This window comes from Oryctolagus cuniculus, chromosome 2 (genome assembly GCF_964237555.1).
Source record: "Oryctolagus cuniculus chromosome 2, mOryCun1.1, whole genome shotgun sequence".
In the NCBI taxonomy this organism is placed as follows: Eukaryota; Metazoa; Chordata; class Mammalia; order Lagomorpha; family Leporidae; genus Oryctolagus; species Oryctolagus cuniculus.
In genome coordinates this window covers 167,590,190-167,608,450 of record NC_091433.1, presented here as the reverse complement: position 1 = coordinate 167,608,450, position 18,261 = coordinate 167,590,190, and the positions used below count along the sequence as shown (strand labels likewise).

General features: G+C 39.6%; 1 long non-coding RNA gene across 2 annotated transcripts in view; it reads left to right on the top strand.

Moving 5' to 3' along the window:
* Positions 1 to 18,261, top strand: part of LOC100341411 (uncharacterized) — a 406,490-nt gene that overhangs the window by 326,026 nt on the left and 62,203 nt on the right. Inside the window, exon 4 of one of the 2 annotated variants that reach the window (XR_011386937.1) lies at positions 5,328 to 6,734. The exons of the other annotated variant lie outside the window; for it this stretch is intronic. This is a non-coding gene — a long non-coding RNA (uncharacterized lncRNA). Of the gene's footprint in view, positions 1 to 5,327; positions 6,735 to 18,261 lie in introns of those variants that run through there. 2 annotated transcript variants of the gene reach the window in all.

Genomic DNA, 18,261 nt, shown 5'->3' with positions numbered 1-18,261 from the left:
CTGCCTCTGTCTTTCTGTAACTCTGCCTTTCAAATAAATAAATGAATCTTTAAAAAATATGAGCAATGCAATATGGAAAAACATTTGGAAAATAAACACATACAAAGAGGCTCAGTTTTACTATTTATCAAGAAAACAACAGAGAAGTATTATTCCACTTCCATATTATTGAAAAATTCACAATTTGTCAACTGTTGGTGACAATGAGAGGTAATGTGAATCTCCAGACCATGCTAAGAAAAATACAGTTTACCACAGGTATATTTTTTAGAAATTTTCATACTTTGCAAAATTGAGAACACTTCTACCATCCCTTAAATTTCATGCCAAGGTAAATAGAGGGATACTTGCAAAGAGATGTGTGCAGCATTGTTGTTGATTAAAAACATAAGTGAATTGAGCCAGTCCCAAAGGGACAAATATCATATGTTCTCACTGATCTGTGACAACTAACTGAGCACCAAAGGGGAAATTTGTTGAAATGAAATGGACACTATGAGAAACAGTGACTTGATCAGCTCTTGTCCTGACGGTTGATGTACAATGTAATACTTTATCCATTTTAGTATTTTTTTTGTTCTAGTACCACTGGTTGAACTCTGTAATTAACACACAATTATTCTTAGGCATTTAAATTTTAACTGAAAAGTGATCCCTGTTAGGAATTTGGAAAACATTATGCTGAGTGAAATAAGCCAGTCCCAAAGGGACAAATACCACTTGTTCTTCTTGATAGGTGACAACTAACTGAGCACCAAAAAGGAAACCTGTTAAAGTGAAATGAACACTATGAGAAATGGTGACTTGATCAGCCCTCACCCTGACTGTTGATGAGCAACTTGATATGTTATCCCTCTTAGCAGTTTTTTTTTGTTTGTTTGTTCTACTTAATACCTTTGGTTGAATATTGTAATCAATACACAATTCTTCTTAAGTGCTGAAACTTATCTGAAAAGTGATCCCTGTCAAATGTAAGAGTGGGAATAAGAGAGGGAAGAGATGTGCAATTTGGGACATGCTCAAGATGACTTACCTCAAACAGTAGAGTTAGAAACATACCATGGGATTCCAATTCAATCCCATCAAGGTGGCATGTACCAATGCCATCTCACTAGTCCCAGTGATCAATTTCTGTTCACAATTGATCATAATGATAGGACTAAGAACCAAAGGGATCACATAAACAAGAATAGTGTCTGCAAATACTAGCTGATAGAATCAAAAAGGGAGAGAATGATCCAACATGGGAAGTGAGATACACAGCAGACCCATAGAATGGCAGATGTCCTAAACAGCACTCTGGCCTCAGAATCAGCCCTTAAGGCATGTGGATCCGGCTGAAAAGCCCATGAGAGTATTTCAAGCATGGAAAGCCAAGACACTCTGTAGGAAAAAAAAAAAACAAAACAAAACAAAACAAAAAAAACACCTAAATGAAAGATCTCCATGAGTGAGATCCCAGTGGAAAGAATGGGTCATCAAAGAAGGAGGTACCTTTCTCTGAAGGGAGGAGAGAACTTCTACTTTAACCATGGCCTTGTCTAAATATGATCAGAGTCAGTGAACTCAGGGGGCTTCCATAGCCTTGGCAGCTCATGATAAGAGCCTAGGGTGATTATTGAGGCCATAAACAAGAGTGTCAATTTGTTAAGTCAACAACAGGAGTCACTGTGCACTTACTCCTCATGTAGGATCTTTGTCCTTAGTGTGCTGTACATTGAGATCTAATGCTATAACTAGTACTCAAACAGTATTTTTCACTTTATGTTTCTGTGTGGGAGCAAACTGTTGAAATCTTTACTTAATGTATGCTAAACTGATCTTCTGTAGATAAAGAGAATAGAAAATGAATCTTGATGTGAATGGAAGGGGAGAGGGAGTGGGAGAGGGGAGGGTTGCGGGTGGGAGGGACGTTATGGGGGGGAAGCCATTGTAATCCATAAGCTGTACTTTGGAAATTTATATTCATTAAATAAAAGTTTGAAAGCAAAATAAATAAATAAAGAAAAAAAAAGAAAAAACATAATGGGAACTACTAAGTTCAAGTTACTGTGAAATGGATAGATAAGACGTGTTATAACCACACAGTAGACTACTGTTGCTGAGGATTCGTTCTGAGAGGAGGAACGTGGTGGGGACAAGAAGTGCAGAGTCACCACACAGATCCTGGGAGTCGGGTGAAAGCAGATCAGAGGCAAGTAGCCCATAGACTCGTTTATTTTAGTTGGTACAACAGCTTAAATAGCCAAGGCAGCCAATCCGGTCAAGGGGCAGTTTATGCCCTAACCAATCACAGCCTGTTGCCAGGCAGACTCCATTGCCAGGTGGGTTTCGAAGCCATTCCTGAGTAACTGACACTGGCTTGCCAGTGGCCATCTTGGCTTTGCCTTCTCATTCCACCACAGACTACTATGTAAAAGTTCAAGTCTATGAGACTTATATGAGGCACCATTGATAAATACCAAAATAAGAACCAACATAGCTTGGAAAACATTACATTCATGAGAGAGAATTCACATTTAAAAAAAGTAAAATTATATTTTATAGGATAATATACATAAACATAAACTAAAATAATACTCATCACATTTATAATAATGCTTTTTTCTGAGAAGCCAGTGAAGGAAATGGGCTTGGGGATTACAAGGGAAATTTCACTTTTTCTATTGTTTCTTTTATGTTTAAGTTAATTTGAGCACACATGATAATTTTTAGAATGGACTAATTTTTATTGATGAATACTACAGTATATGTCTTATTTTGTTGACTCATATTGGTTAAATCTCTTTTTCTGAAATAAAAACAAGAAAAATATAATGTAGAAATGAGTTGTCTAATCTGAAAGAAATGGTAGCATTGATTAGCTGGCAGATTGAAATTTCTGGATCTCTGAAAGGACAGCCAAAAGACATCATGAATCCTTAGGTAGAAGATGTTCAAAGCAAGGTTGAGCTGAACTTTTTGCAAAAATGGTGTAATTAGATAGCAGTTAGACTAAAACATCTCGAGAGCCAAATTGCCACAGAGAATATATAATCAAGACCTAGGATGGATTTTAAAATAGAATTTTAATTAATCACTTATTGCTTATTGTTATCTTACAATGACAAATATAGATAATAATTAACTTAAAATTTTTAAATTGACAAAAATTTATATCTCAGTATAACAGAAGTTATTATTTCAAAGAACTATGAACTATCTTTTTTTTCTTTTAATTTCTAGCCACAATGTGACTTTAAGATTCAGCTTCATCAGCTATCATTGAATTTATGTGTCTCAGGGTGTTTGTGTATTGTGGCAGAATTGAGAATTTTCCATTTTGACATTTAAATATGGGCATGCAATCCGACTCAAGATTACGTGTCTGTCACTCTTCACCAATTTTAGTTTGCCTTTCTCTACTCTGAGCCCTTTCAATTACTTTCTGAGCATCTTTGGGAAATATTACCATGGCATTCAGTCAACTAGGAGGGCTTAACTAACAAAGTATTGGCTGGTTTTAGTCACAGAAATGAAAAGCAGGGAGCTGAATCAATGACCATGATGCTAACCAGCTAGCTAGAGGAATGGTACTCTGGACTCATTTCTCAGATGAGGCGGGGATGACTGTGTGATTTCATAGGCTTTGTGATAAAAAGTGTGTGTCAGTTCAACTACTGAGTTGTCTATAATGCCAGTTGAAACATTTTTTTAAAAAAGTTGGGAATATTTTTCTTCTTTATTCCAAATGCTGCTTTTTCAAGCTTTGTCTACATATGACTGTGTCTATGTTGGGGGAAATGAACCAAAAAGAAATCAGAGAATATGCTGTGTAAAGAGCTGTATTCAAGCCTCAGGGGTCAAATCCCTGATGTTGCATCAGAACCCAAATGTATAAAAACCTAGAAGAGGTGGAGGGATGGCACTCCTCATTTTAGAGGCACTGACTCATACTCTTAGAAATACTCATGTAACACATTTTGCCTCCTCAAACAGGCAGATGCAGGACACATGCCACTAACTCACACTTAATTCATCCGACGTAAAAACAGTCATAAGAAAATGAGTGGGCCGGTGCTGTGGCTCACTAGGCTAATCCTCTGCCTGCAGCACCAGCACCCCAGACTCTAATCCCAGTTGGGGCACCGGATTCTGTCCCGGTTGCTCCTCTTCTAGTCCAGCTATCTGCTGTGGCCTGGAAGTGCAGTGGAGGATGGTCCAGGTCCTTGGGCCCTGCACCCGCATGGGAGACCAGGAGAAGCACCTGGCTCCTGGCTTCAGAATGGCATAGAGCGCTGGCTGCAGTGCACCGGCAGTAGCAGCCATTTGGGGGGTGAACCAACAGAAAAGGAAGACCTTTCTCTCTGTCTCTCTCTCTCTCTCACTGTCTAATTCTGCCTGTCACAAAAAAAAAAAAAAAAAAAAAAAAAAAAGAAAAGAAAAGAAAATGAGTGAACAAACAAAAACTTAGAGTCAATGAAGAAAGAAAAAAATAGTTGATTCATTGATTCATTAAGTAGTTTTCTATAACCTTGCCTTGGTCTCCAAGTACCATACTAAATATTTTTGCAGAATGATGTAATCATCATCATTGTACTGTACAGATATCTTTGTTGAGTTGTATAAAAGTGGGATGGTAGCCATGATTTGTTTAGAGCTTTATTGTCGTATTTCCAATAATCTGGATACTTCTGAATAGTGCTATTATTACCATTTTACTGAGAAAGAAACTTAGACAACCATGTAAGAAATGCTATTTCCATGGTTATGGAGTCTGAGCTAGAGTCCAGATTCCCCTACTCTAGAGTAGAATTTTATTATACTGAGCTATTATTAATAATTTAAATGTTAACAATATTTCACAAACATTCACAGGGACAAGACAGATAACAGAAATGTCTTCATTGATCCTGTACAGGGTAACTGGGGAAGTTTATGAACTGAAGTTGGGCTCCATATAACTCATTCAAATTATTTTAACAAATCACATATATGGTGTTCCTTAAATAATAAAATGTATGATTATCACTATAAATTACATTTGTTCTTGGTAAATTGTGAGAAATTAGACCTAAAATTTATGATGGCCAAAACAGAAATCATCATTAATTGAAAAACAAACATATATCATAGACTTTATACATAAAGTAATGTTAAAAAGATCGACGTCTTTCTACATTACAAGGGGTCTTCAGATAGCACACATTATAAAAAGTCTATCATGACTTTTTTGCACGAATTAGTTCCAATTTTTGAAAAACTTTTTAAAGTACTCATTCTTGTGTAGTAACAAATATTTTAACTTATTATATATCTTTAATTAAAGAAGTTTTATGCTCTTACAGGCATATACCTGGGTACACATAGAAGGAAACATATTTAGATGAAATAGAGGAAATGAAGGCATGTGTCCTGTATTGAAAATACCAATCTCAAGGTTCTTAAATATATGTCAACCTATTTTCCAACTGAAACATGTTTGAGAACAAGCAAGGAGCTCTTAACAGACATTTTTCAAGAACAAATATAACCTGAAAAGTATGGCTCTTTCCATCTAAACAGATGATTAGAATTGTCTTAAGACAATTGAATGTGAGATCAGTCTTTCTGCCTCTCTGCTAGAAAATAGGTTAAATGAAGAACTGTGTCCAAGAATGAGAAGGTTGAATGTCTCCTTTATTTTCATTTTAATTTCATGTGAGTTAGCAAACTGAAAATACTATGCCTGAAATTTTGCTTCAAAATCAGTTCTTGAATGCAATATGATGCATGAAAAGATTTCTCCTTGCTTATTTTCTTAAGATCAATTATTGCTTTTAACAAATGTCCATTGTCACTCAACAGCTTGCAAAACATTCTGCATTGGTCTTGTATAGTGGCTTGTTACATTCTCTGTTAGCTCCAAAACAATTCTGTCTTCACCTGAAACAACTGTTTTGATTTAGTGAGAAAAAATGTCTTATATTTTTGAGAATTTGAGCTAATGTGTTTTCCAGATACCTTCCCACACTATTTGTGACTAAGTTTAATTTATCACAAGAAGTGTACCAACACAATGCAAGGTCGAGAATTTTCTGTCTCCATATTCAATCTATATAAAATTTCATGAAAATATATTTAAGTGTCATCTTTTTATCATCATAATAAAATTGTAAGGCATAGATAATGAATGGAAGTTGGATTTTGTTTTTGGCAATAGTATTTCATATTGTGAATAGCACATCATTTCACAGCTTGACAAAAAATCCTATTATGACCCTTCATAATCCAAGACAGCACATTTTTGGGAATTGCAGCTATAGAATATACTCTTCAGTTTGCATTGATAAATATGATTTAAAGATTCATTTCACTTCCATTTTCATGAGCTATGATATCACATTTAGTGTTTGCATTCACAGCAGCACAGTTTCACTCATAGTTTTTCTCATTTTATGAAGACATAATTTTCAAACAATCTAGGTGCAATTTTAGAATGAGACTCCATTTGCTGATACTCTCCTTAACATATGTCTTTGCTACTATACTGATATGGGAAAGAAAAAATTGAAGGCTAAATTCCAATTTTACTCTCTTTGATTTCATGTTTTTCTATAGGAAATAATCCAAGTTAGTTTTTTTAGATTAACACATTTCTTTATCATCTATAATTGCAAACCATTAAATCAGATTGCCTCCTTTTAATCTTTGCTGGCTTCAATTCTCCTATGAAGGAGAATAATACAAGCTTTCTGATTTGAAATATGTATGTCGTTCTTAGCACACAGAAAAAATATTGTTTAATAAAATGACTTTTCATTATAACATATCTTAACATTGCCCAATTATGGTAATTTAAAAACTTAAGACATGCATAATAACTGGAAAATGTTTTCATTAAGGAAGAAAAGCTAAATATCATATTAAAGCAGATGGCATTTTCAAATGCAACGTAAGTGTCTATAGATACTTTAGATTTAAAGAAAGCCTAAGGCAAGAATGCTGGGAAGCAAATAGCAGCACTTGAAAGGCCTATTTATATTCCAATATAAAGCTTATAGAGATATATTTGAAAAGTAGGTAGTGGAATCATTATGAAGGGATTGTATCATTTGATTAATAATGTATAAAATGGCAATTCTTAGTCCAAACCTAACAAAAAAGAGGCCAATACGAACAGTATTTGAATATCTTGTACTCAGGGTGAATTCTATTTGTATCTTGATTTACTGTGGTCAGGAATTGATGATGGCTACTGAATTTTAAATAAAGTATATTCTGATAGTTACTTTTCTTTACAATATTTTCCCTACTGGAACTAATATCTGAACATATAGTTTCATACAAACAAAACATGGAAATTTTAACAAAATATTTTTCATTCGTTTTGATGTTTATTCTCACATGGAGACAGCATAAGAGATACACCTATAAATTATTGCTAGTTTTACCAAAGTCACAGAAGGCCTGAATTAATAAGTCTTATGTAAAATGTGATCATTTCACTGTATTTCTTGTAGTCAAATTTCTTAATATTTATAGTTATCAGAGATTCATATTAGCTTCAAGTGTAAAATAAAACAATTCTATTAGTGAGCTATAATTTCTAACTTTCTCCTATTTATATACCTTTACCACAGCTTATTAAAGTTGTTGCATTCTTTCAAGACTTTATGCAAGTCATACAGCCTCCACTTTGTCTAAGCAAGTCCTAGTTGTTTTATCTTTGGTATTTAGGAAAACTGACTTGTAGAGTTTTTAGATATATGTTTGTAGCATAAGTGTCAAAATGCTTCTCTTCTGAGTTCCAACAACTAAAAAATCTGGAGAAGATAATACTTTTTTTAATGTATACAGTCACTACCCAGTGTTTTTCTTTCCTACTACCCACAGTTCCATGCCATTTTCAGACTAAGCACTTCTTAGGATGGGGAGTAAATGAAGGGAGTCTGCAGGGTGGACAAAAGACAGAGATGCCTGTTTCACATGACAGTTCCCGTAGACTAGATAAAAACATGTAGACACAAATCAACTATGTGCAGAATATCTGTTGATGGGAACCTCAGTCACATTCAGTGACCTGTTTTATACTCCTGTGAGAATGACTTCCTCATACCTCTACATAGCAAGTGTTATCATTTTTTAGAAAATCTTGCCTCTCACCTTAAATTTTTTAAAAAAGATTTATTTATTTATTTGAAAGACAAAATTACAGAGAGAGCTCTTCCCCAGATGGCTGCAACAGCTGGAGCTGAGCGGATCCAAAGCCAGGAGCCAGGAACTTCTTCCAGGTCACTCAGGTGCAGGGGCCCAAGGACTTGGACCATCTTCTGTTGCTTTCCCAGACCGTAGCAGAGAGCTGGATCAAAAGTGAAGCAGCTGGAACTCGAACCGGTACCCACGTGGGATGCTGGCACAGCAGGTGGCATATTTACCTGCTACTCCACAATGCCAGTCCCTCTTACTCACTTAAGCTGTCAGAGCTTAAGAAACAGCTGTTGCCCATGCATTACCTTCTATGAAATTAATAGACTGCAATGAATGGGGAGAGATTTATTGAATTTTTTACTCTCTGGACTTAACTTGAACCCAGGGTTCCTTCTACATCTGTATAATTACATTTTGCTAAGCACATGGGCAGAATATTCAATTATAAAACCTGTTTTTCATTGGTTCCATTTTCTGGGGGTCTCAGCTGAAATCTTTCTCCATTCTGACACCATATTTTAGAGAGTTATTTAGTTTTTATTCTGTGTTACTGTAGTTGGCTTCAAGGCTGATATCACTATTTAAAACTTCCACAGATTATTAGGTTTAAGATATTGGTCCAAAAAAGGTATGGAAATGACTAGTCAAAGCAGAAAAGATACTTATTTTTAGAAAGGGCAGCATGGTGAAGTAGGATTTTAGCCCACACAGCCAGCAGGCAGCAGGGGCAGGGTGGGCATAGCCTGGCCAGCAGGCAGAAGCCTTTTAAGCTAGTGGCTGGGAGGGGAGTGGATCCTGTTAAGTGACAAGCAGATGTGCAGAAAAATCTCATCAGTAACTATTGATTCTGTTAGGGGCAGCAGAGTTGGTCTAGGAAGACAGGAAGTTTCACATAGCTACTGACCATGATAAAGCAAGAAGAGAAAGGGCAAGACTACTCATTTACAGTGGATCCTTCTGGCAGTTTAGAAATGTTCTTGTCAGGCAGCTTGTAAGTTACTGCAGAGACAGTGTATCTTACCAGGTTTGTGGTTCACTATCTGTGCCATGTGGTCTGACAGATCCTGACAAAGGCAGTATACATATATATAGAAAGAAAACTTTTGGTGTTATATCAAAAGGGTTTTATTGGGCGGAGGGGGGACTAAGAAATAGGGGCAAAGGCAAATCTCCATAGCTGCTTCCTGCTGAGAGGGGATTTAGTTAGGAAAGTGGCTCCCCTCTTCCTCCATACTGGGACTGAGGTCACTGGGGCAGTGGTTTGTACTGGAGGTCCCTCATTAGGAAGATATTGTCACCATGGGTTTGAATGAGGTTCCAGAGCACTGACTGAACAAAACACTTCAGTAACTGAGGGAGGCATGGCCAAGAGACATAAGAAGAAAATTGTTATGAGGGGAATGAGAAAGGTTTCAAACCAAGGTATGCAGGAAGATTTTTGAAACCAGTTGCTCCAAGGGTCAGACGTTCACTGTGGAATTTTAAATGACAAATTTTGGATGTCTTATCTGCCAGTTTGTGAGTGGCTTCATGGAGGAGACCAGAATAATTGACATAAAAACAGCATTCTTTCTATAGGGATAAGCAGAGACCCTCCTGGTAGTAGGAGAGGGATATAGCAAGTCCTTCTCCTGCACCCATTATGGCAGCAATTCCTAAGCTAGCCAGGGGGCATGTTAGGGTGACAGTTCTCTTTATTGTGAATCCTGCTTGTTAGAGGGACCAAAAGAGATTTGTTACTGGGGGACAAAAAAGCAAGAGTAAATGTTCCAGTCCAGTTGTTAGGAGGCGGAGGTAAGTGTAAGAAAGTTGTTCATGTTCCAAGACAGATGGATGGAGAATGGAGGTTTAAATATGTAAATGCCTGATTTGTTCCTTGTTCATTTCCCCAGGCATTGAGAGTGCCTGCTAATGAAGAACCCTTAGTGTGTGTGTTGCAGAGGGTGGGGCATGGAGTGGGGTGGGGTGGATTTAGGTAAGGAAGAATTAGAGACTTGGGGAAAGGGGCTTAAGAATAGATCAAGAATTCTATCACAGTTGTGTTAGAGACCATTGGAATCAGGGAGGGTAGGAGTCTGAAAGAGGGTGGTTGGATTAAGAGAGGGGCATGTCTGAAGTGTAATATTGGGGTTTTATAGAAGGGTGGCATGGAGGATTTGTGAATGAGTAGCTGAGGTCATAGAGATGGCCTGGTGAGATAGAAGGGCCTGAATAGAATGTGAGTGGTATACAGTGATATTGTGAGAAAGAAACAATCTTCAGCTTTGCAGTAGTAACTGTGAGACCACAGCAAGAGCATGAAAACAGATTGGCCAACCCATCAGTTTTATTCAACTGTTTAGAGAAGGTCAGCTACTTTTTTGGATATTGAGACACAAAAACTGAGCAAGGAGTTCAAGTATGAAGACCCTTTTTGCCTCTATATATAAATGAAAGTATTTATATGGAATGGGGAGAGTAAGGACCACGGATGAAGTGAGGACCTTTCATAGTGGGGTCAAAGCATCTTTGAGGTCTATGACAGTGAAATGAGTAATGTGTGGGAGAAAAAGAGAGGACGGTGCACAAGTTAGGGACAACCAGAACTGTGGGAAATGTGGCCTCATTTATGAAATGTGAATCTTAGACCAAATGATATGTTCTGTCAGGCTTTTTGACAGGACAAATGGGGGTGTTAAAAGGGCTTAATAGTTGGCTTAAAAGTCTAGTGATTATAGGTTGGAACCTTTGTAAGGCTTGTGGGTTAAAGGAACATTGAGATTGCCTGTGGAATGAAGAGGGGTCCTTGAAGGCTATCATTAATGGGGTGTGGTAAAGGACATTGAGTGTCCCAGAAAAGAGGGTCTAGCTAGCTGGAAAGGTTATTCAGAAGTTGTGAGATGTTTGGGGTCTCAAGAGAGGGAGTGTGTAACAGGAGAGTGGTTAGGTGAGAGTCAAAGGGCTGTAGTGTAATGATGAAGTGTAGCTTAGTCAACATGTTTCACCCAAGGAGTGGAATTGAACAGGCAGATAAAATAAGGAAGCTGGGAGTAAATATACTATATCCTTGATCAAATAAGATGTTGAATCATGCATTGGTGGCTATAAAATTTGGCCACTGACCCCTATAATAGAGAGGAAGGAACTAAAGTCCTACATGTTTCCATAAGACCAGATAAGTTGCCCATGTGTCCAAAAGGAAGGAGATTGGCTTGCCTACTACCATGAGACAAACCCTGGGGTCTGTACTGCTGATGAAAGTGGTGGGGTCCTTTAAACCCAGACCTCATCAATCCTCAGTAGCCAGTCCAAAGAGGTCAGGAAGAGATAATCCCAGCTCTGGTTGGGGTTGGAAGGAGTGACCCTGCCTTCAAAGAAGCAGCAGCACTCAGACTTTCAGGGATTCCTGTCCCCTACTCATTAGACATGGACTCAGCACAGCACAGAGATTGAGGTAGGCTCATGTCTAGTGTCCTCCCTTGCCACACTTGAAGCAAGGCCCTGGGATTTAGAAGAGTGCCAAACAGGATGTCTCTTATTGCTTCCTTGAAGTATGGAAGCATGTAGTTGGTATTTAGCCTGGTCTTCATTATCATTTTTGAGTTTTAGATTCCTGCTATTTTTAAAGGTTCTGGGATCCTCTTGAGGGGTTTGGATACCATCTTCTAATTTTTTGAGCTATCTTTTTTCAGATATCTTGGGATTCTTGGGAAATAAAATGAGTTAGAGTAGAATCTCCCTGCCTCTGACACTGGGTCTAAATTGTATTTAAGAAGGGCCTCTGTGAGTCAGCTCATAAAAGTTGCAGGGTTCTCACCAAGTCTTTGAGTGATTATTTCTTAAAATATATGTATTTATTTAAGTCAGGGTTACAGAGAGAGGGAGAAAGAGAGAGTGAGAAAGAGAGAGAGAGAATCATCCACCTGCTTGTTCATTTCCCATATTGCTACAGTGGCCAGTGCTGGACCAGGCTGAAGCCAGGACACAGGAGCTTCTCCTAGGTCTCCCTTGCAGGTGTCAGAGGCACAAGCACTTGGACAACCTTCCCCTGCTTTTCCCAGTCCATTAGCAGGGAGCTGGATTAGAAGTTGAGCATCCAGGACACAAACTAGCACCTATATGGATGCATGCATCATAGGCAGTGGCTTTTCCCACTACATCACAACAGTGGCCCTAGGTGAATTTTTAATATTATTGTAATTCCATTTGAGTTCATTAGAAGGAACAGCATGTGTTTCAGCAGAGTGTTACTTGAGGTCATAGGTGTAGGTAAGGTACAGTGAATCTTTGGCATATTGGTCAGGATCCCTGGTATAGGAACCCAGGCACTTTGCAACTTGAGCCAGGTCAGAAAGAGAGGACGTGGACATGGATGACAGCTTCAGTGCCAGCCACCTCACAAAGAGGCAAGAGAGAAAGAGGCAAAAGAGGAATGGATGGCAGGGGATGAGCAGCTGGAGTGGCTTCTGGGAGCGTGGACATGCAGTAGGAAGAAGAAAGGGGAAAAGGGCTCTGAGAAAGGATGGGAGTACAGTGGGAGAGGGCAGCCAGCTCCCTGTGTCGTGTTGGTCAGCCCTAGTCAGACTCTGAGCATGGAGAAGACAGCACACATTTTTGTTACGCCCCCATCAGTGTGTAACCAATCTAAATCCAAGGCAGAGAGGGGTTAGTTCTTGAACTGCATGCCATTGATCCCAGAACACAAAATAACAAACCTTTATATAAGCATAAGTTTGGCGTCATTTTATAAACTTACAATATATTTTACAGTCTAAATTAACTTAAAGTGTTCTTATCTCTCCCAGGTGAGAGTCTTATCCTTAGAGACTTCAGGGGATCTATGTGGAAGCCTCAAGGCCAAAAGATTGAGTTTGGATATTTAAATCTAAGAATTTTCAGAGGTTTAAACTATTTTTAGAAGGCAGATAAAGTTAACTCCCTTAAGACTCAGCTTTCTCAAGTAATTAAGTCTGAATAATGACAGAAAACATGAGAAACCCTTCCTGAAATACATAAAGTTTCTATTACCTAGGTTAGTTACAAAAATATTACTTAAGATAGTTAAATCTATCAAGGAACAAAGAGGTAGAAAAATCAGGTAATCCTGTTATCTGGACTTTTTTTTTTTTTTTTTATAGGCAGAGTGGACAGTGAGAGAGAGAGAGACAGAGAGAAAGGTCTTCCTTTTTGCCGTTGGTTCACCCTCCAATGGCCTCCGCGGCTGGCACGCTGCGGCCGGCGCACCGCGCTGATCCGAAGGCAGGAGCCAGGTGCTTCTCCTGGTCTCCCATGCGGGTGCAGAGTCCAAGCACTTGGGCCATCCTCCACTGCCTTCCCGGGCCACAGCAGAGAGCTGGCCTGGAAGAGGGGCAACCGGGACAGCATCCGGCGCCCCACCTGGGACTAGAACCCGGTGTGCCAGCGCTGCACGGCGGAGGATTAGCCTATTGAGCCGTGGCGCCAGCCAATCTGGACCTTTAAGACATAGAATAGCTAGCTTCAAATAATTTCATTTTACTCTCATCCATCCTAATCTCACACAGCAATTAATTTCCAAAAATCTTTTCACAGTAAACATACTAATTCCCTCATTTTTTCTTTGAATCTAAAAATTTTTCTATCATTTTTAATATTTAATCACCAAGAATATATTCTCATGCTTATAGCTGTATCCACAATTGTCCTTCCTTCCTGCCAGTTCCTTTAATTTACATCCTAAAACAATCACTTGATACCTTTAAATTAAGAGAAAAACATATTTTAAAGAACATACAGCATTTTACATTTGATCTTAGCCAAAAGGCCGAGAAGCGATAGAACATACAGCATTTTAATCCACAGCTACTTTAAGGCAGTTTTTGAATTTTGGACAAATAAATAGAAAACAGGTACATAATTATACTTTATCAAAGTGTTATGAACCCTAGAAATTAGCCATTGGAATCATTCTCTCTTGGTTTGCTCTATCAAAAATATTACTGAAGATGGCTGATGGTATTTTTTTGTAAGTAAAGAATTTAGGCATGAGACATAGAGGAGAGTAAGCAAGACAGCATGTTTTAATGAGTAGGGCATCTATCTGAACAGATGAGCATTTCCAGATGGAATATGAGACAGAGTGTGCCAGTCATTCAGACTGTGGTAAGCAAGAAGAAAGGTTACATGGTTTAATGGAGAAAATGCACCTGACAGACCAGGCAGGGAACCTCAGCAAAGTACTGAAAGCTGAGACATACATGTGAGAAAAAGGTTTGGAAGGAAAGGATGTGTCTCGGAGTATCAAGGATAGTTGGGAGGAGGAGAAGGTAGAAGGACATGATCAGCAAGATCAAATTAAGACCCAGGCTTTAGAGGATCAGGGGTTAAAGATTTGATCTTTTCTCTAAAAGGGAGATTTATGATAGGTGGTATAAAGTTGACGGAGTAAAGGACAATTACTGACCAAGAGGAATACCCAAGCACAGGGAACCTCAGTGCATTTTCCATTGTGACTGATGATATTGACTAAGTCTCAGGGAATTTGGGGGTCAGAGGTCCCATTTGAAGGCAACTGACTATTATTATCTGATTTATAGTGTAGCCAAACTGAATTGCAGAAAAAACATGAGCCTCTTTTGCTTAATTTCTCCTTCTCGATATAGGGTCTTAAGGTTCTGGAGGAGACACCCCAGGGACAAATCCTTAGGTGGGCATGAGGGTGTGTTTTCCATGTGAAAGGAGTGTATGCTGACTTCTAGAGTCAGTAAGTGGAAGGAGGAGGAAGAAGGGCATCCCCCAATCATCCCTCTCTCTGCTTTAAAATGGTGAGGCCATCTCTTATCTCTGGATGTCCATGCAACAGAAGCTCAGGACAGAAGAGACAGTTCGTCAGACTAGGGGAAGGACCTTGACCAAGGGTTAGGATTTTTGGAGAAACAGGAATATGGTTCAGACCTCAAGATGGGCCTCAAAATAACTCACTTCCATTCCCAGGACCAGTGTGATGTGTTTGAGGAGCAATGGGGAGGTGGGGGTTGCCCACAGACCAGCTGCCACAAAGGCTCCTTCCTGGGTTTTAGCATCAATGTTAGGTTTAAGATAACTGGTCTAAAAAAAGGTGCAGGGGAGACTGCAGACTCGGCCTGCAAGGTCCACCCTGCCAGGATGGTGGGGTGACAACGTTCTTCAACAAGAAGCACTGGAGACAAGTTTAGGTGAATATGTCCATTTAATAACGATCAAGCACAACCCTTTAAAGGGCAGGCAGAGGGGGCATAGCTAATTCAGGGCAACACTGATTCTATAGGATAAAGCTGATGTTGGCACTGCTGTGCTTCTCCAATCAGCGTGAAGGTCATGTAGCCTTCCTGATGGACCTGGGCCACACCCGGGAGCACTTTACCTGATTGGCAATTACAAGGCTCTTCAACAGAAAGAGGGAGTGGAGGAAATGCACCTGGGGCTCCTGCTGCCTGCCAGCAGTCAGGTTAACCTCCTGCATGGGCTAGGCAGTGTTAGGAAACTGGCACAGTTTTATCTTTGGCATGATCTACACCCTGATTTACATCCCAAGCTCTAGCCCCGCTGCCATTGCTGGAAGCCAGGTGGCCACATGGCCCAACCTCTGTTGTCAAGCTCCACCCCCATCCTAATGGGATTCGCTGCTCCTGCTTCCCTGAACACGTGGCTCTCTTGGCTCCTCTCTCTTGGTTCTTCTCTCCTGCTCTGCTCTCTCCTGCTTGCTCTCCTCTCTTGGCTCCTCTCTCCTGCTCTCTTGGCTCCTCTCTCCTGCTCTCTTGGCTCCTCTCTGCTCTCCTCTCCGCCTCTCGTCTCCCTTCTGTCTCTCTCTTACAGTCTCCACCTCTCTTTTCTTTCTTCGCCCCGTCCCTCCAGTCTGCTGCGTTGTCCCCAATAAACTCTTTCCCTTACTCCGGTGTTTGGTGTGTTTTGTGACAGCTAACAGAAATATATAACAGGCAGGCAGTCTCCCAGCCAGGCACAGAATCACCCACAGGAGATGACTAGTCAAGGCAGAAAAGATGCTTGCTTTTATAAAGAACAGCATAGTAAAATAGGATTTCAGCCTGCCCAGACAGCAGGCAGAGAGGACTTGAAGTAAGATTTCAGTCCCACCCAGCCAGTGGGTAGAGTCTCTTTAGGCTATTGGCCCTGAGAAGTGGTTGGCAACAAAGGGCCAGACATGCAAAAATATTAAAAAGAAAAATAAGGAAAAGAAAAACCTCATCAGTAACAATTCATCATCATAAGGGGAAGCAGGGGTTGGAGACAGGGAGTTTCACACATAGCTAGTTGCCATGTTAAGCAAGAAGAGAAAGGGCAAAGCTACTCATTTGCCATGTATGGTTCTGGCAGTTTGACTTGTTAAAGTTGCTGCTGAGGCAATGTATCTTACTAGGTTTGTGGTTAACTATTTGTGCCCTGAGGTCTGACAGATCCTGACACAGATGACCTTTAAATGAAGCCTATGCACTTCAAGCCTCAGGCTAACCTGTCTTATTTGTATTTTCACAGACTAAACAGTTTTATTTCTTCACTTTTGATCCACTCAGCGTTTTTAAACATTCAAGATTCTGAGTGCTGCAAATTTCTCTAGCTGGAGTAGTTTGTTTGTATTTATTTATTTATTTATTTATTTATTGGCAGGGGTTGGAGGACTGTCATATATGTATATGTATTAAATACACTATAAAATAAAATACAACAAAAGCTATAAAATAAACAGAAAATATTCTTGTAGCACAGACTGATCAAGCCACACTATTCAGGAATCTGTTCTACCAACTGAGTAATTACATGGCTAAAGGGCCCATTTGCATGCTTATTTAGAAGTTGTCATTCCATGTTAAATTTGTGTTTGTATCTCAGGATACTTATTTTAATTATCTAAATTATTACTAGATGATATTTCTTGATCAGGAAATTATAGAAGACTCTATTGTTATTATGTCTGATTAAACTGATTATCTCATCTAAGATAAGGATACAATTTTAAAAGGTAAATTTGGTGGGTCAGCACTGTGGCATAGTGGGAAATGCTGCCTCATGCAGTGTTGGCATCCCATATGGGCACCGGTTCGAATCTTGGCTGCTCCACTTCTGATCCAGCTCTCTGTGATGGCCTGAGAAAGCAATAGAAGATGGCTCAAGTCCCTGGGCCCCTGCACCCATTTGAGAAACCCAGAGGAAGCTCCTGGCTCTTGGCTTCGGATTGGCCCAGCTCTAGCCGCTGGGGAGTGAACCAGAGGAAGGAAGCCACCTCTCTCTCTCTCTCTCTCTCTCTCTCTCTCTTTCTGATTCTGCCAGTGCCTCTGCCTATGCGTCTCTGTAACTTTGCCTTTCAAATAAATAAATAAATCTTAAAAAAAAAAAAAGGTAAATTGGGATGCTGGTATTGCCCATGGTGGGTTAAACAGACACTTGCAAGGCCAACATCCCGTATCAGAGTGCCACCTTGAGTCCTGGCTGCTGTGCTTCTGATCCAGCTTCCTGCTAATGTACCTAGCAAGGCATCAGAAGGTATTCCAAGTACTTTGGCTCCTGGCACAATGTGGGAGACTAGGATGGAGTACCTGTTACTTGTCTTTGGCCTACACCAGACCTGGTTATTTTTGTCATTTGTAGAATGAATGAGCAGATGGGAGATCTCTTTCTCTCTCTCTCTCTCTCTCCTTCTCTCTCCCTCCCTCTCTCCCTCTATCCCTTCCTCCCTCCATCCCTTCCTCCCTCCCCAAACTCTGTCTCTCTACCTTTCAAATAAATTTTAAAAAATAGATAAGTACTTTTTAAGAAGTAAATTTGGCCTTGCACAGTGAATGTGTTGCAGCTAGCCAGGTCCTCAGCTCGATTTATTCCAGCTTGTTCTTTCCATGAGTGAAAGAATTCAAAGTGGAGGAATAAAGTATAAAGGCAAACAGGATTCATTCAAAGTAAAAGTGTACAGTCTAGAAATAAGTCAGGCCAGTTCAACAAACACAGAGAAAGAGAATTAACAAAAATTAAAAAAATAAAAGCCCAAATGAAACAAACACCCTGCAACAAGGGTTTGCCTGTTCCTCTATACTAGGAGGAGACACAGGAAATGGTGTCATGGGTAGAACTTAATTGAATTAAAGA